This window comes from Typopeltis vanoorti, chromosome 8 (genome assembly GCF_054136105.1).
Source record: "Typopeltis vanoorti isolate ZY-2024b chromosome 8, IOZ_Tvanoo_1.0, whole genome shotgun sequence".
NCBI lineage: Eukaryota > Metazoa > Arthropoda > Arachnida > Uropygi > Thelyphonidae > Typopeltis > Typopeltis vanoorti.
Window position 1 is genome coordinate 108,026,206 of NC_143556.1, and position 24,395 is coordinate 108,050,600.

Sequence of the window (24,395 nt, forward strand, 5' to 3'; positions counted from 1 at the left end):
TATTATTTTATTTTTATTTATTCTTTTTAAATCCCGAAACCAAGTATGGACAGGAGAACACAATGCATATGCCAATAATATATATATATATATATATATTATTTATATATAATATATATATACATAATAAGTTTTTTTTTATTTTAGTATCTTTCTTCTAGTCATTAAATTTATTTAACCATCTCAATCTCATATAGCTGAGTAAATCTGTTGCATCAAATATATACGTAATTTATATAAAAGTAAAGTGATTGGGGACAAATTATTAAGAGCGAATTTATGTCTAAGTTTGGTGTACTTGGTCTATTTGTAGAGATATAAATCCATGGTTTCGAGTAATATTCTTACTACTTCAATGTTAGACCGAATGACTCACCGCAAGTGAAAAATACGAATGAAGGCTTTAACTACTAAGAAAATCAAACGCAGATCTCTTCAAATAAACGGCCATCGCTACGGAATTATTTACTGGAAGTGATGGTTGTCTCAAAGAGCATTTAAAACACAGCATTGGAAAAACGAAATTTTAAATGTGTGGTTGTTTACAAAAATATTAATTTAAATTCTTTCTTTCGCTAAACAACATCAACCAACAACCAAAAAAAAATAATTAATTATCCACTTACTTCAGTTTCTTCCATTGGCTGTATTATGTGTTTTAAATGCTAAAGGTATAAAATGTGGACATAGCACTGTGGCACTCGGACAGAGGTTAATAAACGATCCCCTTATTTTGTATACAGCAAACTCTGTTTGATATGTCTGTAGGTTCAGAGAGTGTAACCTTCACATACAATGGAAACTGAACAGTTGACTCTACGCTCAGTAACTGTGACAGGTGTGTGCGGTGTAGTAAACGTATAGTGAGCACGCGATTAAAAATTGCCAATAGCAATAGAAGTACAGCAGTATAATGACTATGGAAGGAAGTTCGCCTTTTAGAATTACGATAGCGTGACAGGAATTGTTTCGTTTGCTCATTTTAATACCATGTCGATTTTGACTTTCCGCAATTTTTTTTAAAGAAAACTTAAGGAATTCTTTCCAAGTTGGGAATTGAATACTATTTAAAGGAGGATTATATGCAGACAAGACGCGCTTTAGTTTTCATTACTTTTTAGTTCATTTGCACGGAATAACAAAAGCCGTATTATATATCTATAACTTGCTTTGACCGAGTTCCTCTGTCCTATGAGAGATTCCGAGACATTTGATATTTTCTTATTTCAGTTTCTCTTGAAGAATGTCTGGATTGTACGATTTATGTATCATATTTACCATGTTATTCCCTTCAAATTAAGTGGAGCGCGAATCCGTTTCATTCACAGATCAAAGATACCTCTACTTCCCAGGGATAACCCATTAATAGCCAAAACTGATATATGTTCGCCAGAGCAGAATTTTCAACAAAAATTCTGATAGATTGGAGAATGTAATCTACATTGAGAGAATTATGATAGCGAAATATAATTAAAAATAGTCTGTACTTTTAATTTTTATAAGAAAAAGGGGTTCGATATTATATTAAATGAGATATTTAAATATAAATATCAGTAAAGTACTTTTTAGAAAAATTATGGCTAATTGCAGAATTATCACCATTTTTTTTTGTAGTTAAATTTCCAAACTATAATTTGGAAATTCATATTTTTAACCGAAATTTATTTAAATTTCCACAAATAAGCAAAATACAATGCAAAATAGATGTACTATATTTCTTGAAATAAATTAAAGATGTTTCCAGTATTACCCTCATGTACTGATTGATTCTGTTTGGTGCTTGATGGTGATTGATTATTGATGCTCAATCAATTACACTCAATTGGTGCAAATATACTATATATAATCCTATTGGTTATGAAGCTACTCGGAGTCCATTTGCTATCAGATTTAAATCTGAGACAGTTGGATAATGGAGATGATGCAAGTGCTGTATCTGTTATCTGTAGTTAGAATTTTGCCTGTGTAAGTGTACTATGGATGTTGCAGAACTCATGTACTAAAGAACACACACCTGGCCTGGTTTGAGCTAGAGGTAGTATACTAGCAGTGTGATGAAATCACACCAGCTGTTTATAATGCCCATATTGTGCAATGTTTCGCATGAAATATTTTCAAGTACAATTTCAAGTTTTCACCATCGAACTGGAAAGCGTTTTTTTTCCCCAGGACATATTGTTATTTTAAATTTGAACTTTGCTTGCAAACCGACAAAACTGATTATATTACACAAATATTTTTTATTATTATTTGTTTATATTGTTATATAACACTGTGCAAAATATTAAACATAAAATCATCTCGAGTCAGGCTCGTGTGATATGTTTGTTTCATATAAAATTCCACAAAATCTTCGTAAATAATGGGCGAGTGAAAATAAATACTATCGCCTTGCAGTCTTCCTATCTTATTTAGGTTTGTAAATTAGTTTGTTGAAAAGATTTAGGTTCACTTCCTATAGTAGTACAAGAGGAACCTGAAAGTCATTCCATCTTAAGGTAAGTGAGCCGATTTCGTCAGGAGCTACCTTGGTTTTTCTTCTTCTAATTACGTCGTTTTTTTCTGGGCATTGCCATGGTTGACTGACGTGGTCGATGTTTCTCTTTCTTTTCATTTATGCGTGCAATTTCCTTTCGTGAAGTGAGAGACTGTGCAACGTTTTAATTAGTATTCTCCTATTAATCCGAATCCCTGAAGTTTCTCCAAACTTCAGGTTAATCATATCTAAGTCGGGATACTAATATTTCCCTACCCTCAAGTACTCTCACAGCTCCATCGGCTGATAATGTTGTTTGCTGTTGATTCTGTGCGATGCAATGTTTTACAAGTGTCGGGAAGAGGTTTTTATTGTTTCGTTTTCTTTTTTTAAATATGTCACTAATATCGCACATATGATGTGATCTGTTTCAAAGTTAATAAATTCTTATCTGCATTTTTTTGTATTATAGGGTTTCTAGTCGCTGGTTTATGGGAATTAGCTACATATACATACATACATACGAAAATACGATGGTAGTAGATGACGATTTGTAGATGACAGATGATAAATTATGTTGTAGTGAAGGAGGAATATGCTATAGTACATTATATAAATATACAGCGGCCTTTTGCAATGAGTACCTGGGGCTATATGGAGATGCCATCCCAGGGTAACAGATGGCAATGCTATAGCCAATGAAGTTTTAACTGAGGCGCCGCTATTGCCGTTACCCATTGACCAGAGCCTTTAGCTCAATAACATCCCCCCCCCCCAAAAAAAAAAAACCCGAAACGTTATGGAAAAGAGTGATACGAATTAAGTATTCACATATTCACAAATATTTTCTAAAAAAAAAACTAATTTTAAAGTTGAGAATTACCTGGCGTAGGCACTGCAAACCTATGACATAAAAAGATTTCCTTGACACTCGGCATACCCTGATTATCTCTGATCTTTTTTTACTAAGCAGTTGAAAAAAACAAACTTAAGGCAGCTGTGCATTACTTGCCAAGAATTCTTCAAGTTCTCATACGCTGGCAACGCTGCTGGTAAAAATTGTGATGATGTCGCACAGAACCGTATTGGCGTGCGGTTGTGTTGTAAACATAACCATTTAAGTGAGGTGGTCATTGTTTCCGTCCGCCTCCTGCGCTTTTATTTTCCGGAAAGATTGTATTTCTGTATTTGCTATTATTATTATTATTATTATTATTATTTGAGCGATTACATTATTCTTAAAAACAAACACGCGTTAGTTTTATTTGAAACGTTCAAATAAAAGGGAGGCAATAGTAAGTTGCATTGTAACAGAGATAATGTTTATCATACCTCATCTTAAATTACCAATTTAAGATGAGGCAATATTGCGCACTCACCATCTCATTTGTCAATAAATTCCACTCATCAACTATTATTTAAATATATTTAAATTAAAAATCACAGTAGTTTGCTGTTTAGAATTTCTTAGAATTTTTTTTCGAGTGACTTAAGGTTCCCCACCCTTGAGACCCATAGCATGAATAAATTATGCTATAATATCGGAAAGAATGAAGTTCGAATAATGAACTTTCTAAAAGTTGAATTATCTTACTTAAAAATATCACAAAGGTCATAATTTGCAATAACTGGAAATAAATTAAGTGCTTCAAGAAGTGACATCCTAACGAGCACCAAAATTGTTTGTGCCAGACAAGAACAAGATTGGTAACCAAAATGCTAAGCAAAATGCGGAATTGTTAGCAAAATATTTTGTTTACTATTCTTATTTATCATTTTTTTTTTTGCAATTGAAATTTTCTTAGAATTTAAGTTCCAATTTCCAAATTCAATTTCAATTCCAAATACTTTTCTTTGGAATTCAAATTGAATATTCTTAGAAATTGAACAGGAAAATCGCATTCGAGTTTTTTTTTTTTTTTTTGCTGTATCGTTCCAGCGGTTATTATACTCCATACAGTTGTTAATAAAAATCTTAAATAAAACACCTGAATTGAAATAAAAACGTGATATTTCATAGCTTCCATTTTTTCACGTTTACATAATATTTGGTTTAACGATTTCGTGCATTTTTTTTATTTGCATTTGCGTAGGGTTGGATAAATCTCTCAATGGCTACGACTAGAAAAACCAACTTTCTTAATAATAATTTAAATGCTCTATTTGAAGTATGCTGCAAGATCTTTCTCGCTTCCCTTTCAGATGTCTTTCCTTCCTGTGGAAGTCGTTGCAAAAACGTGTTCATTCACTTCAGTCTACCAGAAGTGAAAACTCCACATCGGCGAAAGACGAATAAGATATCTTGTGTTACAGCAAGCTTTCGCAATGCTTAAAATGACAAATTACAAACGAAATATTTAGGTTATGATGAGTAAATAGCCTTGACAGGCCTTAAGTTACTAGTGGGGGAACGTTAGATATAATGATCCGTTATGACCCATGAAAATCGTTTTTTTTTTTTTTTTTCAGGATTTATGACAATATGATTTTGCTAGTACATTTTACATTATATACCATTCTGGGCTACAAAATAAACAATCTCCATTGAAAATCACCCATTAAAACTTCCCCCACCCACAAATGTGAAAAAATTCTGTAAACATGTTATATTTTAAGTTCTTCAAACAAACCGTAAAACAGTAAAGAACATGCATGTCCTAGTTTTTTAGTAAAAAAAGAAAGAAAATGTTTTTTCTTATATATAAGATAATCACCGCAGTCATTTAAGGGCTGTCTTAGAAATGAATTATTTTGGATCGCTCAATGAATCTGAAATTGTGGTACGAGATCTGCTTAGAGACTCGAAGTATTCAAGCCACTAGTTAAATCTCTGCCAAATATATGGACGGTTACTCATGAGTGGTGCGTTCTGCCAGTAAACCAACAAACATCTATGTTGTTGTCTCTTTAAACATCGCGTGATAGGAATCATTACATTAACAAGTAACAAGAATACTAGATTTTTGTGTTTTTATATTTTGCCTCTGTTTCCCTACTTCAAGCATGTAGTCATTTCAGATCGTTTTTGAATTTTTTTTTTCTTTCTACTAATTTCTTACGATTTATTTCATTTATCAAATAATTTGCAGGCAATTATATCAGCATTAATAAACAAATTTCTTTCAAAACTGTCTGGCACTATAGTACTAAAATTCACTAATTCTAATAAAGTTCTTGAAAATTTATTTATCATAGTTATTATTCTTCCATCCCAAAGATGATGATCACTCTATAAACGGAACATATTTCCATTTTATCCTGCTTTAATCTTCTATTTGCGTATCAGGTCGAATGGTCTGTTATGATCAAGTAACTCAGATTTCCTTAATCCAGTTTCAATTGCATGGAACGGAAGTATTTCCAAACATATGCTATATGCCGTTCCGACTATGCCACGAAAACGCAAAATTTACTTTACGCATTATTAATTTTTTATGTTCCTTAATGCATGTTACAGTACACAATGATGATGTTAAATATCTGTTATCTTTTAATAGCCAAATAAAATGAAACTCGAAATTCTTTTAACTCGAAATGCTCAGAAAGTTATGAGATTTTAACCTTCAACCTGAGGTTTGCACTTTTAAGTAGAGCATAAACTCTTTGTTAAAAGTTTTCGTAAACTCTCTGGTAAAATTTTCGTAACTTTTAAAGTTTCGTTTTATTTGACTATAAAAAGATGATGGATCTTTAATATCCTCATCATGCGTTACTTAATTTTTTAAACTAAAGCCTTCCTTACTCTATATCTTAATGCATGATGCAGACCCAGACCCCCCCCCCACTGGAAGAGAGTTGTTATTCAATTAAGCAATAGAAAATAGCTTCCAGTGGATTATTTAATTTGTAAATTAGCTACTAATACATTATTCTTTTGAAATATTCGAAGACGATAGTTCGTTTCTTTCTTTCTCTATTTTTTCCTTTTATTTTCTTTCATTTTTTGGCAGTAAAAATGAAAAGTATCTACGCGTGCTGGAGACACTCTGTAAACGGAAAAAAACTGACGCACAAAAATTGAAAAGCATTGTTTAGGCAGGTCATTGGTATTATAACAACGAACAAGTGATTAGTAAATGGCATTAGTAGAAGATTCATAAATACTGAAAGAACAGGTCAATCGCAGAATAAAAAATCTGGGTGACTGACATTGCTGTTAGAACTATCTCAAGAGACTGAAGAGATATTTATCACATAAGAAGTTTAATTATTATTATTATTATTATTAGGACAAATATGTTACATTTCGTTATTTATTTTCGTGCTGACGGCTACTACTGCATTTAGTCTTAAATAGTCAATATTTAGTGACTATTTAAGACTAAAGAAAACCATTTATAATGGTTTTCTCCATTATAATGGAGGAAACCATTTTGTTTTTCATCTCATCTATTACTTGAAACAGTGACTAAATTACAGTAAGGATAACAAGAGAAAGATTTGAACAGTTTCATTAACACGTTTTTTTTTTTTGGAAAGTAATTTTTTCTCACCCTTTAACATTCGAAATTGGAAATGTTTGAGTGTGGAAAACTGGACTGGATTTATAATGAAGTATAGATTAGACATCTTGGATGTATTTTCACTCAGGGTCATTCATGAGCCACGGTGTTAAGAATAAAAGTAGATATAAATGTGTAAGTAATTTACACACATTTCAGTTGTTTAAAATTTATTCAATAACATTATGGGTGACTTCATGAACTTATGGGTAGAAACAAATTACTAAATTATTCACTAGTTAAAATTGTGATTATCAGTTTTAACTAGTGAATAATTTTTGTCATTGATATTTGCAAATTATTGATGTGTAAATTTTCCAATTATTAATTTCTAAATAATAAATGTGTAAATATAAATGATGTATAAATATTCAACTACAAAAACAAAACGAAATCGGTTATTTATTTAAAACATACTTCACAAAATTGGACCTTCTGTAGGAAGTTCAAATTTTTTCCCTACCAATAGTAACTGGAATCGTATTTTAAGTCACTAAGTAGTGACATTGTTTTTTTTACCAAAGGCTAAAATATTCAATATTCTAAATCTATAACTCAGATAAATTAAAATATTATTGCAAGGAGTATTTTTTCGATTTACATTGAATGAGCACACACATACACACACACACCACACAGATTCCATTGTATAATCATTAATCACAAGTCTAAATGTGAATGTGCCCCTTTATGAAACAGATAGCGAACGCACATACATAAATACATATAAGCACCCAATTGTAATTCTAAATTCTGTTAAGTGAGTCTGAAATCATAAATCATTTATATTATATAAGCCATTCAATTTCCCTTTATGTCAGCTGGTCCCAAATTAAATCTTATATACGTTGCCGACGAAATGGCAATGAATCCACAGATTTTTCCTACACTTTAGTAAACGTTAAGCTTTGAAGCGAAATTGAGACATTTAATTAAAATTGTATAAATAGTACGTTTTTTAAAGTTAACACAGACATTTTAAGCCTTTGAAATTTTACAAAATAAGTATTAAGAAAGGAAAAGGTACAAATGATGAATCTGTTGAATAGGAGATTGTGAGATGCTCATCAAATTGTCTAGAACAGTAGGATTAGGCTTTTTACTCTTTTAAGTGGTTGAATTTAAGGTAGAAAGTAATAATAATTTCTCTAGAATTTCGACATACCTGATTTTAAGTGACGACGGACATCGATATGACTAGTTCAACAATTCTCGAACTGTCGAACCACCCTTATAGTGCACAGACCATATAGATCTCACATCTTGGAGGAATAATATCCATTTCAATTGTAATTACATAAAGGTTGCACTTTTCAGATGAAAATTCTGAAATAAGAAGATGATTGTCAGCTTGTACTCTTGAGAAGCAAATAAGATAAACCGCAGAATCGGGAGAGTGTTTTCGCTCCCTAGAGATACACTGCGAAATAGGGCAAGCCCACGGGGAACTAGTTTATCAAGGCCATCAGTTACGCTAGTAATACAAAGGAACCTCAAGAAATACAGCAGATTAGGAAGTTAAAATACCGTAACAAGTGATTGCGGATGTACGGAAGAATTGCAGTGGCTGTAAGTAAACTACACCTAACGCAGCAAATTACCCACGCCTACATTCAAGATCATACCAGTGTTTCTTTATTAATGACAGTGTCACTACTATCTATGAGGCGAAACCAAGAATTCTTTACATGTGAAGTACTGTAATTCCTTACGAGGTGTACTTCATAATATTTTAAAGATTTATTTCGAAAGAGAGAGAGAGAGAGAGAGAGAGAGAATTTTCATTGCTTTTATGCACTCTACAAAATGAAATTTTACACAGAATATAACCGCATGATTATCTCGTAAGAAGATATACCAGTTATTTATATTTGTATAATAAGCATATGATTCTAAAGAAGTCAAATATGCTGAAGATAATATACCTTTTAGAATATGTGTATTAGTTTACGAGAAAACACCAAATATGCAAGGAATATTTAGGTGTGCGCGTCCAGCGAATGTCGCTCTAACAATGAATCAGTATAATTTCTTTAAAACACATCGAATTAAACAGATGTTCTTTATCGCATTGTTTGTATTTCTAGGTTGAAATTTGACTATTTAATCTGTGCATTTTATCCATCCCTGTTGTTTTTGTTTACTGTAACGTTTCAGTCCTTATCTTCTCTGAACAAGAAGGAATCGGACTTCGGCTATCTAGGGAAAGCTGTCGTCTCTCTCTCTCTCTCTCTCTCTCTGTGTGTGTCATAGCATTCGTTATAAAAATACATAACAAATTTTATTTTTAAAGCAAATGCTTTTTTTTTTTCGTGTACGATATACAAGTGTATGAAGTACATTATTTTTAATGCAGTAACTTCACTGCACCAAATATGGAACAAATATGTTTTATGATAACACTCCCTTCCATGGCTTAAAATATATTACAAATATCTCCTTCTCGGCATACATATAAGGAATTAGGTGTTATCTTTCGCTGAAAGCATTACTTTATCTCATAACAGTTATTGATTCCATACAAATCGCATCCAATCACTGAATCATACATTTGTTTCTAATATTCTCTAAAAATATTTCATTCAGCGCAGAAAAGAGCATTTCGATCTATTAATGACTCAAACTTCACTAATTTACTTAATCCTCTTTTATAAAGACGTTACGTTTTTGCTACTTGCATTTTCTTGCATGTTCATCCGTGTTGATATTTCCTCTAGCTTCATCTTGCATTACCTATTCACCACCATTTCACAATTAAATTGCAAATTCATACAGTTTGGAATGAAAATTTTCATAGATAAAACTAAAATAATGGCTTTTTATGGACAAATTCCAGTTCGACGTAAAATAGTTATTAATAATAAAATAATAGAACAGATAAATACTTTCAGTTATCTTGGATGTACAATATCATATGAAGGAAAGACATAAAATTAAAAACTTCAAAATTTTACAGATTATAGGCCTGATAAATAGAAATCCAAATATAGTACATAAAGAAACACGCGTGAAAATATACAATACTTTAACAGTACCCACATTATTATATGGCAGTGAAATGTGGGCAATAAACAAAGAATAAAAACAAGTGAAATGAGATTTATGAGAAGAACTGCAACATATACATTATTAGACAAAAAAAAAGGAACGAAAACATTTTAAAAGAACTAAAAACAAATTCAATAGAATTTACAAATTCAATAGAATTTGTTTTCAGTTCTTATTTTTTAGTTTGAACATGTAAACCAAATAGAAAACACCCGGCATCCTAAAAAAATAATAAAATATAAGCCAACTGGAAAAGAGAAAGCAGGGTAGACCTCAAAAAAAGGATATTGGATGGATACTGAGACCGGAACAGACTATATCCATAATTAGCGTTATGGTGATGATGATTTATAGAACTCTTTCGCTCTCCTCCAGTAATCGTTTTGAATCTTCTACTGCTGTGTTTTCGAACATTATCCCTTCTTACAAATTTTATGAACGGTATAATCTGCAAGTCGCCAAATTTTAACACGAGTTAATTATTTTTTCTCAGCTTTCTACTATCTAGGATATTAATATGTTTATAGGTTTTTCAACCAATCAATAATACAGTTAATCTTCTCTATATATGGGATTACTGTTTGCCGTTGTTTGTTTGGCCTTTTATGAAGAAAGAAACTAAAAAAAATAATAATAATAATACCTTTTCAAAAGTCGAAACAGATAAAGGCTCAGTTAGCTAATGATTCCTAAATCAGTAGCTAACTGAGCCTTTAGATGATTTCATGCAAAGATTTCCTGGCAGAGCTGTAAAATATTTCTAGTAAGAAAATCAATTAGCTTTTTTTTTTTCCCTTCAAAAAAGTGAATATGTTCCCGTGAAAGACCGAAATTAAAGAATGTCAATATTCTCCGGTGAATGTCGACACATACCAAATACGTCAGTGAAAGACCGAATATATTATTATACATTCGAACCATCGCCGGTATATCTCGACAAGCACAGATAAGCTCTGGTGGGGGTCGAAACGAAATAAGTGCTCCACGACTAAATGCAGTTGTAAAAGCAAGGGACTCTTGTGCAATTCAAAGTGTCATAACAGTTTAAGTTGTTGTAATAAATAAGACTGTATAACGTTAATCACATAATTTATGTGTAAGTTTATTATTGGTATTATTTTCTTTTATGATTTAGAATGTATTGTTCATTTTAGGTTCAACAGTTTATTTACATGCGCTGTTACTCCTATTTTGACATATATCATATACTAAAAAGTTGCATTTTTGTCTTAACGTAATAAAAATATTTTTATTCAACATTCACCACCAGTGCATGCTGAATGGCGACATTTGCCGGTGTAAGTGTGAAATAATTATATTTAGCAAATATTTCGTACATACACCAAGCGACTATGTGAATGCTGACATTCACCGGAGAATATCGATATTTGCCAGATATCGGTCTTTCACAGTAACAAATACATTTTCAAATAGCAGTGAATATTTATTCACTAGAATAGATCTTTATAGATTAATATGATAGCAGGTCCACATCACATGCGTACTTTGTTACAAACCTTTTAGAGCTTAAAATTACTTGAGACGTGAAAGATAAAAAAAAAAGCATTGTATTTCAGTATTCCACCTATTAGAGAATCATATCATATATATTTTATTTCAGGAACTTCGGAAATCCTTGTAATAAAAAGACAAACTAACAACCGAAAATATTTGATTAACAGACATACTGCGCTTCCATTGAACTGATTGCCTTGAAAGTTATTGCGAACAAAAGTGAGTTTTGTATGATTTTAAACTGAGTATAAAATTTATATTTAATTTTATACTCAGTTTAAATTATATATATTATATTATTTATATTATATTTAACTAGTAATTAGCTTACGGAATTAACAACGCACATAAAGTATATTAATTAAAGGCAACTTTAATGAATAACTTCAATATTTCGGCAACGTCACGTTGCCATCTTCAGGAACATAAAGATATGGTATGTGCACGCAGGCACTAACAAAAGCAAATGAGAAAGAAAGCAAGAAGCTAATATTGTTCCTAAAGTCCTAATGGTGCCCTCTGACTGGCTAATTTGGTTGTCTTGGCCGTTGGGCTGAAGTTCTCATAATGTAAGTCTCCCATTGGGGTAGTTTCATGCACCCAAATTTGTTGAGGTTTGGAACGTTTTTTAGAGCTGCTGATGATTCCTTGAATAATCTTTCGTACTTAAACTTGCTGTGGGGTATTATTTTGGTTTTCTTCCAACGAATTATATGGTAGGTATCTAAGGCATGGTCTGCTACCCCAGAGTGGCTGTACTGGTGAAACCGGATGTAGTCTTTGTGTTCTGAAATCCTGATATTTGCTGTCCTGCTTGTTTGGCCAAAGTAGGACAATTTGCAGCTGCAAGGGACCTGGTATACACCAGGTAGGGTCTAGAGGAAGTGGTTGGTCTTTGGTAGAGCAGATAAGGGATGTCAACTTTTTATATGGTCTGTAACAAGGAGTAAGGTCATATTTTTTGAAGATATTGGTTATTTTCTCAGAGGTGCCCTGGATGTAGGGGGATGGTGATAGATTTGGTGTAATCTTTATTACGGAGGGGAAGGGGGGGAGATTGTGGTTTACTGGTTTTAGCATTTTTTGGATTTTTTGGGGGTTATAGCCATTGGCTAAGAAAGTGTTGAGGATGTGGTTTATTTCAATGGTTAGGGCCTTGTCATCTGAGCAGATTAATTTTGTCCTGTTATATAGTGTTTTTATAACCCCATATTATTGTGTGGGGGGGAATTGCTGGTGAATGTATCTGCCAGTGTGGGTGGGTTTTCTGTAAACAGAGAAAAACCAATGATCCATCAAGCTGGCGAGTGATTAAAACTGAAGGGGAGGGTGTTGTTTTCCTCATTTTCTAAGGTGAACTGGACTCTGGGATGTTGGTTGTTTAAGTGTGTTAAACAACCACAAAAACACATCATCCACCTAACGAAGCCAAATAGTGGGTTTTTGTGGGGCGGAGTTTAAGGCTTTCTCTTCAAAGGTCTCCATAAAGAAATTGGCCAAGGGTGGGGAAAGTGGTGAACCCATGGATGTCCCCTCTATCTGCTTGTAGAATTTTCCTTGCCAAACGAAATAGCCTGAGTTCTGAACTCAGGCTATTTGTGAACTGAAATAGGGCTGAGATATCGGGAGGAAACTTGGCTTGGATGAGTTCTAGGGTTTCTTTGAGTGGGACATTAGTGAATAGGGAGGAGACATCGAAACTGACCATTATGTAAGTGTGTTGGAGTGAAAGGTTTTCTATACTGGCTTTAAAGTGGGCTGAGTTTTTTTTTTATGTGTGATGGCGTGTTGCCAGTATAGTGTGTGAGCGTTTTGGCTAAATGTTTGGCTAATTTATTAAGTTTGTTAGTGACTTCCACAGGCCAAGAAGTGACTTTCTTAAGGAGTCTGTGGAGAGTTCTAATCTGAGAGTTGGTAGGATTATATTCAATAGGGAGGTGTGTATTTTTGTTTTGTTTTTTCATTTCTAGTAGGGCTGCATATTCGTCTTTGGATAAGTTGATTTTTGGAGGTTTTGATTTAGTGAGAACACCGGCTACATCCAGTCTGACGTTGTTGGCGATATGGTTAGGCAGATTGTGAATTGCGAATCCCACGTTCTATTTGGATCATGATTTCCTCAGCAGGTATTCTTTTAGGAGCTAGGGCGAAATTGTGGCCACGTGACAGTGCGATGAGTGCTTCAGGCTTTAAAACTACCGACGAGAGGCTGACTACAGTGTTGAGTGGTGGCTGTGGTAAGGAAGTAGAATTCTTTATCAGATTTTCGTATTTTTTCAAGTGCCGACTACGTATTTTTTCGAATTCTTTTCTTGCCGAAGCGCATGAGAAGTCATAAAGAATCGTCCAAAGATCATGGCTGAGAGTGTCTGAAAGCTCTTCCTCTAGCGCCCGTAAGGTTTTGTTTTCGTCGGCAAGGAGAACACGCGTCGTGGTAATTTGTTCTCTTAATAGGGCGAAGCTAGTGCGATTATAAATACGCAGAGCTTTCTGTGAAGTAAAACGGTGCTTCAATTTAACACAATTAGGGATTACCTTGTTATCCCGGCAGCGATTTAGGAACGTCAGACGATTTAGTTGTCTCGATATCTTCAACCTCATTTTGCCGTATTGACGGGCCTTTCGTGCGATGGAATCTCCGTGGATGATCGTAATTCTAGTAGCAAGGCTTATACGTTGGTCATACATAACTGGTAATTAGCTTACGGAATTAACAACGCATATAAAGTATATTAATATAATAATATTAATAAAAGTATATAAGCTAATTACCAGTTATGTATGACCAACGTATAAGCCTTGCTACTAGAATTGAGTTTTATATTAAGATCTATAGGCTACTATAATAAAAATATTAAGTGGATAATTTTTAAACTATAATTTATTATTATGTATTATGAGGAATATCATTAGCCAAAGACGTACTGTAGTGTGCATGTGTGTGCGTGCGTGTGCGTGTGTGCGCGCGCGCGCAAGGGTATCCTCGTACACATATCACACACATAACACAACATATTATAAATAGTGCAAATGTATTAAATGCATCCAACTATTATGAACTTATACTTTTGCTATTCTGTCTAAAGCTATATGCGGGAGAATTCAGTCAAGTCATTTAATTTTGACATATATTAACTGCACTTGTTTATACCAAAAGAAAATACTGTAAATTCTTCCGAACTAAAAATAGAATGTTAAGTTAAACTTCATTAAACAAGTAGTACAAGAAAATGCTCTTTGTTTCGCTTGTTCTAAGCAGAGTTTTCAGGGTTTTTTTTTTCCTTTTCCATTTGAGCTGCACGGTAGGTTTTGTGAATGATTTTAAGAAGAACGATGGCGATTTCAAAGTGAAAACTGCTAGCTCAGAAAATTAAACCGAAAAAACTATCCTTGGTTTCTAACCGGCTCTTGCAATAACAACAAAAATATTATTAGTCTTTGGTTTCGTAGAAATTACGAACGAAAGTTACTAAGTTCGTTTGTACTACTGCCTAACTGCTGTTTTGTGACAAGAAAAGCCCAAGTTTTCAAAGGAAGTACCTTCGTAATAAGAAGAAACCTGAGGTATGAACTTTCCAGATGTTTAATAAGGTGTACTAACGGGAAGTGGAATTCGAAACTCTTTCAACAGAGTAACACCAGTCCATGAGAGGAGGATAAGATTCTTGCTCCAAAGCGTAATCAAAATATTAGAAAGAAATAGAGAAAATGAAAAAAGAATATGAAAGGTACGAGATGATAAGGAGGAAAGAATGTAATAAAAATTTAAAAACGTGGTTCTAGTCTAGGTGGTTTTATCAGCTTAGGGATACTCTAGACTGATTCCAAAGTTCCAATCGCGCGAGCGCGCGCTCGAGAGAGAGAGAGAGAGAGAGAGAGAGAGAGAGAGAGAGAGAGAGAGAGAGAGAGAGAGAGAGAGAGAGAGAGAGAGGGACTGTCGAATTTGCAAATTACGTTTTGAATAAATAAACACTGAGGAAAGTGTCTTGGTTCTTAAAGAGAGATCACTGGTTTGACATACAAGTGAATCTTTGTAAGAACCCCAGTGAAAAGAATCTTACATTTTTGAAAAGCGCATTTGCTAAGGTATAGAGACCTTAATTAAGACAATTACAAATACCTAAATGTTGGTATCATTGTTGAAACACAGTAATTAAGATTCGGTTAGTCAGGTTGTATATATATACCCTCTGTCCAAAAAGAAACCGAACGTTTAGAAAATAGAATAAACTAGTAGCGCTTTTTGTTGTCGAAAGCAGCAACCTTCATTAGTGTTGTGTCAACTGTTTATGACATTTGTTTCATTAGAAGCTGAGTTATAGTTCCAAGAGTGACGGTGTGTTTTGACGAACGGTCGGAAGATGAGTTTCAAACAGAGAGCTGCGATTGACTTTTGTGTTAAACTTGTGTTAAAGTTTTACGCATCAAATGCTTCAAAAAGTATACGGTGATGAATGCTTATCCCGTACTCGAAGTTTACGAGTGGTTTAAGCGATTTCAAAGTGGTCGTAAGACGCTTGAGGACGACGAAAAGCCGGGCAGTCCAAAAACTGGACTGAGCGAAGTTAACAGTCAAAAAGTGTGTGATTTCATCATCCCGAAATCGTCCGTGAGATTGATTGAAGATGAATTTGGGATTCCAAAATCAACTGTGCACAACATTTTGACCGAGAGTTTGGGCCTTCGTAAATTGAATACGCGATTTGTTCCCCACAAGCTGACCGACGACCAAAAAATGTATCGAATTGACCACTGCAATGACCTCATAAAAATCGCTCGTAAGGATACGTCCTTGAAACGATCGTTACTGGTGACGATACGTGGCGTTTTGAGTAATGAGCCCGAAACAAAGCGCCAGAGTGCTAAGTGGAGACCAGCAGAAGAGGGGCATCCGAAAAAAAAGTCGCTTTGAGAAGTCAAAAGTAAAGACAATACTGTTTTGTTTTTACGATTCCAAAAGCATTATCCACAAAGAATTTGTTCCGCCTAGCCAAACGGTCAATGGTGAGTGTTATCTCGAAGTTTTGAAGCGATTGATAGAATTCGTCGCGTACGGCATGAATATCATGATGCAGGCAGCTGGTCACCACAAAAATATGGTGCATATTGTGATACAGGTTTTGAGCAAAAGCCAAGTTTTTGTGTTGGATCACTCGCCGTTCACCTGATTTAGTACCCTGTGACTTGTTTCAATTCCCCCGACTTCATTTGCCGACGAAAGGAAAGCGATACAACACCATTGAAAATGTTCAAGCGGCAGTAACCACGATCCTCAACAGTCTCCCAAAAACCGATATAAAAAACTCATTTAACGAATTAATTGACCGTGATAAACGCTGTATGAAAACTGAGGGAGAGTATATTGATTGAAATAAATAATTTCAATAATTATAATTGACCTGTGTTTTATTTTCTATCAAAAGTTCGGTTTCTTTTGGGACAGAGGGTGTATGTTTTAGATTTATATACAAAAATGTTCATGTGTTTATAACATCATTTGCGCATATTAGCGGTTGTAGAATCTGTAGTGTTTTAATGTGCGCAAATTATATATATTTCCCACATTTATATTTTAATTTTCTCTCGATATGTTTCTATTTTAAGTAATAGCCGCAGTGGAATATAAAAAAAAAATCTATATTCCCATATAGCAAGTAGGCGAGGCCGTTCGAGTCCTATCTAACTTTTGGAGACCGAGGGGACACTTCAGTCTCCATCGGGACTCAATCAAAGATAGCTGGCCCAAGATCATTACTAATTATACATGGCGTCCGATGAAGAGAGGCGACTGCAAGTTCTACCTTCTTGTGGTCCCTAATCCTAACACTATGCTTACTGTCTGAAAATAGTGTGAGTTCAACGAAAAACCCGAGTTTCCGGGAGAAAAATCTAGCTTACTCGTGAAAATCTGCCTAACGCATTTTATTGCGCACACAGGGAGTAAACGAATTTGTTCTAGACCTAATGAATGTTTATGGAACTAGAAGATATCCAATCTCCTTCCGCAGCCAATCACAGATAGATGGCCTAAGACTAACAGCGATGTTAAATGGTATCTAGGGAAGAGCATATGGCAAACAACTTCTGTCATCTCGCAGTCCCTAACTCTAACATTATATATTAATGCCTGAAATGGTATGAGTTATAAGGTAGATTTTCTTAAGTTTGGGTTTCTGGCACGAAAAATCCCCGAATGATTGTATCCCACACTAATGAAATACGGTCGTATATATTTAAAAAAAATAATAAAATTTTATTTAGTAAATAAAGAGTAATCCAGTTAGAGGTACAAACTCTTCATCACATTATGAAATTAATGCTGAACATGGAAAATATTGGATAATCTGGAAAATAGATCATTGTGGAAATGTATTTAAAGGGGTGGTTATTGTGTTCGAAATTACACTTTAAATATTAATGAACCGTTGAGTTTAGGAGCCACTTATTAGAGGTACTGTGATAAATGGAGTTAAATCATTATACAACTCCTATATGAAATTCAGAACTCTTCATGTATTTCAATGAATGAACGAATCATGAGAATGGTTTATATATTGTAAAAGAAGAAGACTTATCGAGGTTTTATTCGCAGCCGAGCTGACTGCAAAATTATTCTGAATTGGAATACGTTTTCTGTATGCAGTATATGCATTTTTAAATTCTATACTAAAAAGCTTAAAAGTATCCGATTCTTCAACTAGGTTAAAGCCTAGCCAACCCACTTTAAAAACGGATGTATAAATTAAAACTAATTATATTAAAATAATTATTGTTTTCGGGGAATGATTAGTGAAAAATGATATAGCTGATAATATAGATTTTACCATATCGGTGGTGATGTCACACTGCTCAATTAAATCGCCTACTATCTAAAGATTTTGGCAGAAGTTCATGCCCACTGTTGGATACAAACCTACATCATGTTGGTTGAGAAGCCAAATTATTTACTATTAGCCAACCAAGATGAGTAGGGGGGGGGGAACGGAAAAGTTCTGATCAACACCTAGAATAAAAATGATATTATAGCAACTGATATAACAACAAGAAAGAACATATCTTGAAACCCTTTAATCTCCATGTTTCATCAAATTGTAATAATTTATTCTTTTCTTTTAGGATATATAAAAAGACATGTCAGAGGTTTCAAGAAATTCGAAGACACCGAAATGCTGGCCGTCATCAGATTTTTCGTGCTTCAAGAAAAGTCCACAACTGAGATTCACTAATCTTTGCGTGAAACTTTAGAGGACTGTGCCGGCATATTCAACAGTTGCCAGAGGGATGGCGAAGTTTAACACTGGGCATCCTGAGACAGCAGATGTCCTGAGGTCAGAAAGAACTTCCACAGCGATCACACCTGAAAACATCGATGCAGTGCATGCCATGCTCCTTGATGATAGACGCCAAAATATTGAAATGGCTCTTGGGATGCCCAGGGAACAAGTCGGGATCATTATCCGCCAACATCTGAACATGGAGAAACTCTCAATGAAGTGGGTCACCATGTGTTTGAATGCTGACCAAAATAGAGAACGTGTGCTGTCATCTCAAGGAATTTTGGATCATTTTGAGAAATCAGGTGCAAATTGTTTGGCCCGTATTGTGTCAGTTGATGAGACATGACTTCATCGCTATGATCTAGGGACCAAACACCAGTTAATAGTATGCGACACAAAGGTTCTCCACTGCCAAAGAAGTTCCGAACCCAAACGTAAGCAGGGAAGGTTAGCCAGACCTGATCCGCCAGACCATGTTCCATCTCACTATTTCCTATTTCTAAATTTAAAGAAGTACTTGAAAGTAACAAAATTTACCACAGATGATGAAGTCATATCTATAGTCTAGGAATGGTTTGTGCAACAAGGGAAAGACTTTTTTTCCTCGGAGGACTACAAATGATGCAACAACGTTTTAACACGTATAACATTTTGTGGGGAATATGTAAAATGAAATGTAAGTGTTTTACTTCAATTCCTTCATGGTGATTATCACAACTTTTCAGCACACACTCATAAATTTGGATCTTTTTTATAAGAATTTCAGAGTCATTTTTTTTGCAGCTACATTGCGAAAAAAGTTGACTTTGTAATTCTCATGATTGTAAAAAAATCAATTAAACGCAGAAATGGAGAAAATTTTCAAAATTTATAAAGGTCGACCAGAATTTAGCATGATTAAAATAAAATAAAATTACTGTGTCGGTTATTAAATACAGAACAATGTTGAGAAAACAAATGCTAATAAAATTGTTATTGCTTTACTCATTTTATTGTGTGTTCTCTTGTTCTCGAGAGCTTTTAAATTGGGTTTTTAAAATACGAAGAGCATCAGATAAAAAGCATGATCACCTAATATTTAATACGTGGTGTCCTAGTTTCATATATATCATTTCAGTGAATGCTTATGAGCTAGAAAACCGAGTTTATCTAAGATTACTTTGCTATTAATTATATGGTTTATTTTCTGAAAGATAAGCAGTCAATTTTGGTGTTTCTTTAAGACGTCTCATAAAATTACAGATATGTTCATGTTTCCTTTCAAAAATTATAAACAAAATGATGACATAAATATAAAGGTAGTCTGTTGTCCTTGCGTCTATGTTAGCCTTTGATGGCATAAGCAGAAGCAGCTACTTACATCGCACGAAAAAATTAGTTTTATTTAAATAAACGATAATTTAAAAGGGAAAAGAAAAAATTTAATATATTATTTTTTTTAAACATTTAATTTTAATGTCTTAATTATCTTGAACTTTTTAATGGTAGAAAGTATTCAAGAAGGAGGGTTAGTCCCTAAGTAAAACTAATTATTGCAGATGATCCTGTTACGGGTGTTTCTTAATGATTCAGCTTTGTCTGAAGAACTACCACTCCTAATGCATCATCCAGCTATCTCATTAATGGTCTATTCCCCTTTTCCTGGAGCTGTATCTTCTATTACTGTTTTGAAAAATCCTTAATGCATTTTAAAGTTCTACAGATCCTCAAATCTTTTTAGGTGTCATTCATTTGTCTAACCTCCAGTGCAAGATCCTCAACAGTGTCCTGTAACACCAGATCTCAAAAGCGTTTTTTTTTTTTTTTTTACAGATTTCTTTCGGTTCCAAGTTTCATATGTGACTACTGAAGAAGAAGAAAAAAACAAAAAACTTTAAACTGTAATTAATTTGTCTGTATCCGCATTATTTCATTTAGAAAATTAAGGCAGAGCTAAATCGGATCGCATAACTTTAATTTTTCAAGTCAACCACTGATACCAGAATGTACTTATGACCAGTAAACCATCGACGTACTTACAATAGAAAAACATATCAGTGAGAATGAATTGAACAGAAATTAAATCTGTATGGTTTAAATAAATTTCATCCATAAAAACATTTAATAACTATTAGGAAAGATAATAACTGTCATTTTCCGTCCTATAACAGTAAATCATTTCATGATTCTTTGAAAAGCATCTCGTTTACCAGTATTATACATTCCCATTATTGAAAAATTATTTTTTTCCTGATAAACCATCCCCATTTCTTTTTCAAGTTTAACGAGACAGTAGGAATATAAAATATATTGCACTAACAATGACTATACTTAAATATTTTCAAGTAACCACATTTTAAATATACTTACCCGAAACGCAGTTTTAACAGTGTGATTTAAGTTCAAGGGGACCATTCAATTCTTGCAACACGTGGCTACTTCAGTGGTCATCACAACCCAAAATGAAAGAGAAAACAAACACATAGAGAGAGCGCAACATTCGTGTTCTCATTTGGACCTTGAATGACTGAGCAAAGTCCAACGGCTAGTCTCATGCAGTTTTCCTAAATATTCAACATTTATCTCAGCGATTTGGTTTACGCGAATCGGGGATGGAATAGCAGCTGATCGGTTTAAGGTTACGCAAACATAGAACATCCATAGCAGTTTATTTTTAGGTCAGCAAGAATGCTATCGGTTGATTTATTACTTGAACAAGAACTCTCTTCAGTAATAAACGTAAAAAAAAAAACTATACTCGAGTGAATAAAATAATCACAAGAGATAGCAATTTCTGCGAAATTACTCTGGATACGATCAAGCTGAGCACTATTGAATTAATAAGCTTGTACTCTCATCCACTTTGTATTAATGCCCCTTCAGTCTGAGATAGGATTAGCAGATATCGGATAAATGGCAGATCACCAAGTCTCATTATAAAATTAGTTAACCTTCGTTGTCGTTTTAGTTAGGCACTGCATAACAATTTTATATTAAAACACTGCTTAGATATAACTGATAAACACAAAACAAGTCACCTATTTATCATAAATAGATAAAAGGCGACTTGTTCTCGGATAGTGGCCGGTAGAATTTTATTAATTGGACTACAATAAGTAATCTGTTTTGATCTTAGGTATACGCTAAACTGCTAAATAATACGTAACGAAAGACACAAAAAAAGCCCTCTTCAACCATCACAGTCTATCAGTAGATAGTTCGGTTCTTTGAGAACACAAACAGGACAAACGCAAACTAATCAAGCAACCATTCATTATAAAAAAGGCAGGCTAATGAACATAAATTGCTTAGTGATTCGTAGACAAACAAACAAACAATATAGTCAAGAAAAAGAAATATATATTGCATATACATTGCATTATATTACCTTTTAATAGACCGGGCTTCATATAATATATAAAGAAGAAACGTACTGTTTGAATGTTTTATGTACGATAGCATAATCTTAGGTTGTAACTGAAATTATACTGGCTATTTCTTTCACCACTTTCAGTCACTTTATATATGAAAACAGATATTACATAAGTATTGCGAATTTCGAAACAGAAATTATAATTGTTGATTTCGTTCTAAATATAAAGGATGTAATTTTGAGTACTGAATATCATATTTATTATTTTTGAAACAGAAAATCGGTTATTAATTTGATGACTAATTAGAAAAGTAAATGTTGCAAGTAAATATTAGGATTTACATTATCTTTAATTCACAAACTAAAAACTAAATCAAACTAGTAAATGCACGCAAGTTTCGATTGTGTTTTGTATTCTATAAGCTCTTATTATTTGCGAATAAGAAACCATACTAGGGATAAAGATTTTGTTGTAAACTTATAGTGCATTAAGAACATTAGTATATACTAATGTTGTTAATGTTATGCACTAAAGTTCACAACATTTCGTGGATGGTAATCCCAAAGCCTTTATAAGACCTTACGTGGATTATTGTGGCCAGGTCTGGTCTCTGGTTTTCGTTGTGATTCTGATATATTGGAGAGAGAGAGAGAGAGAGTACAAAGGAGAGTGTTTTAAAAATTATATCAGGATTGCGAAATACTGATTATGAGACAGTTTGAGAATTTGTAGACTGTAGATCAGGGGTCTTCAACCTTTCAGATAGTGCGGGCCGCATTAAAAATTTCAATGAAGCCCGCTGGCCACTAAGCTGTACTGCGGTATTTAGAATTGTAAGATGCTTTCCAGATTCACAAGGACCGCTGTGCATTTGATACTTTACATAAAATCATATACAAATAAACAAACTCGGCTTTAAGAGCGTAGGTAGGGTTCATGATAAGTAAATACAATACTTGAAAAAAGATAATTCAATTAAGAAAACATTCAATTTTACAATGTCAATGGGAAACTTGGCAATGCTTTTCCTTGACCTGACCAGCTTGTCGATGTTGGCTTCAATGTTGGAAGTCGCTGTGCGCAAAGTATTCTCGAGATGTTGGTCTGTAATCTGAGTTCCTATCTTGGACTTCACATGCTTCATTCTGGAGAAGAACTGCTCACATAAGTATTCCTAACAAAGTGCACATCTTCAAAGCATGCCGGCGAAGATTAGAGAATGCGTCCTCAGAAATGTAGTCTTTGTAAAATGTAAGCAAGGGCACATTGAATAATTTTTCTCTCAAACAAGAGTTTTTTTGGAATTCAAGCAGCTCCGTTTGTACTGAGCCCGGCATTTAGGCAGCATTGACGAATGGCATTGACAATAAATCTAAAGAAGACTGTTGGTTACGAAAATCATTAACTCTCTCTTCGAACTCACTTCACAACACGGCTAATTTTGTAGCGTATTCATCAAGAGACGAACAGTTGGACTCAGCGAGAAGCTGAAAATGAGATGTCTTTTTTTGCAAGTTGTGCCTCCCAAAGTTTGAGCTTGGCCACAAAAGCTTTGATGTGATCAGAGTGTGCACCAGTTTATCTTTGCATTGTAACCGCGTAACTAGGTCATTCATATGCAATGAGATGTCAGTCACAAAGGCAAAGTCTGTCATCCACTTCGGATCGTTAAATTCCACAATAGGATTCCCCTTGGTTTGTATGAACTGCTGTATTTCGCTCCTTAAGTCAAAGACTCTTTTAAGAACCTTCCCTCTGTTCAACCAACGCACATCATCATAATAAACCACATCGCCGTGATCTGCTTCATACTCTTGGGTCAAAAACTCTTGGAATTGACGATGATTCAATGCCCTAATAATGTTGACGAAAGTCACAATAACGTTCATGACATTCTCAAATCCAATAGTTTTTGCGCACAAATTCTCTTGGTGGATTAAACAGTGGTAATGGACGAAATCTTTTCCTTCTAGTTCCGGTTCTTTCCATAGAGGAACAAACCCTTCTTTCTTTCCCACCATAGCAGGGGCACCATCAGTTACCACACCCTCGAGGTTGATTAAGCTGAGGTCGAAACGCTGGAGCGTTTTCTTGGCGGCTTTAAGAATATCAGTGCCTTTCGTCGTACGCTCGAGGGCTAGCAGTTCTTCTGTCACATTGAATTGTTGATCAATGCCACGGACAAAGATAGCCAGTTGTGCCTATCCTTCACATCTGTGCTCTC

General features: G+C 34.1%; 1 protein-coding gene across 1 annotated transcript in view; it reads right to left on the reverse strand.

Annotated features, from left to right (window-relative positions):
* Positions 1–21,260, reverse strand: part of LOC150104258 (lysosomal alpha-mannosidase-like) — a 100,543-nt gene extending 79,283 nt beyond the window's left edge. Inside the window, exon 1 of the mRNA XM_090396871.1 lies at positions 21,168–21,260. The gene's annotated coding sequence lies outside the window, so the exon portion shown is untranslated. The remainder of the gene's footprint in view (positions 1–21,167) is intronic.
* Between the last annotated feature and the right edge of the window lie 3,135 nt (positions 21,261–24,395).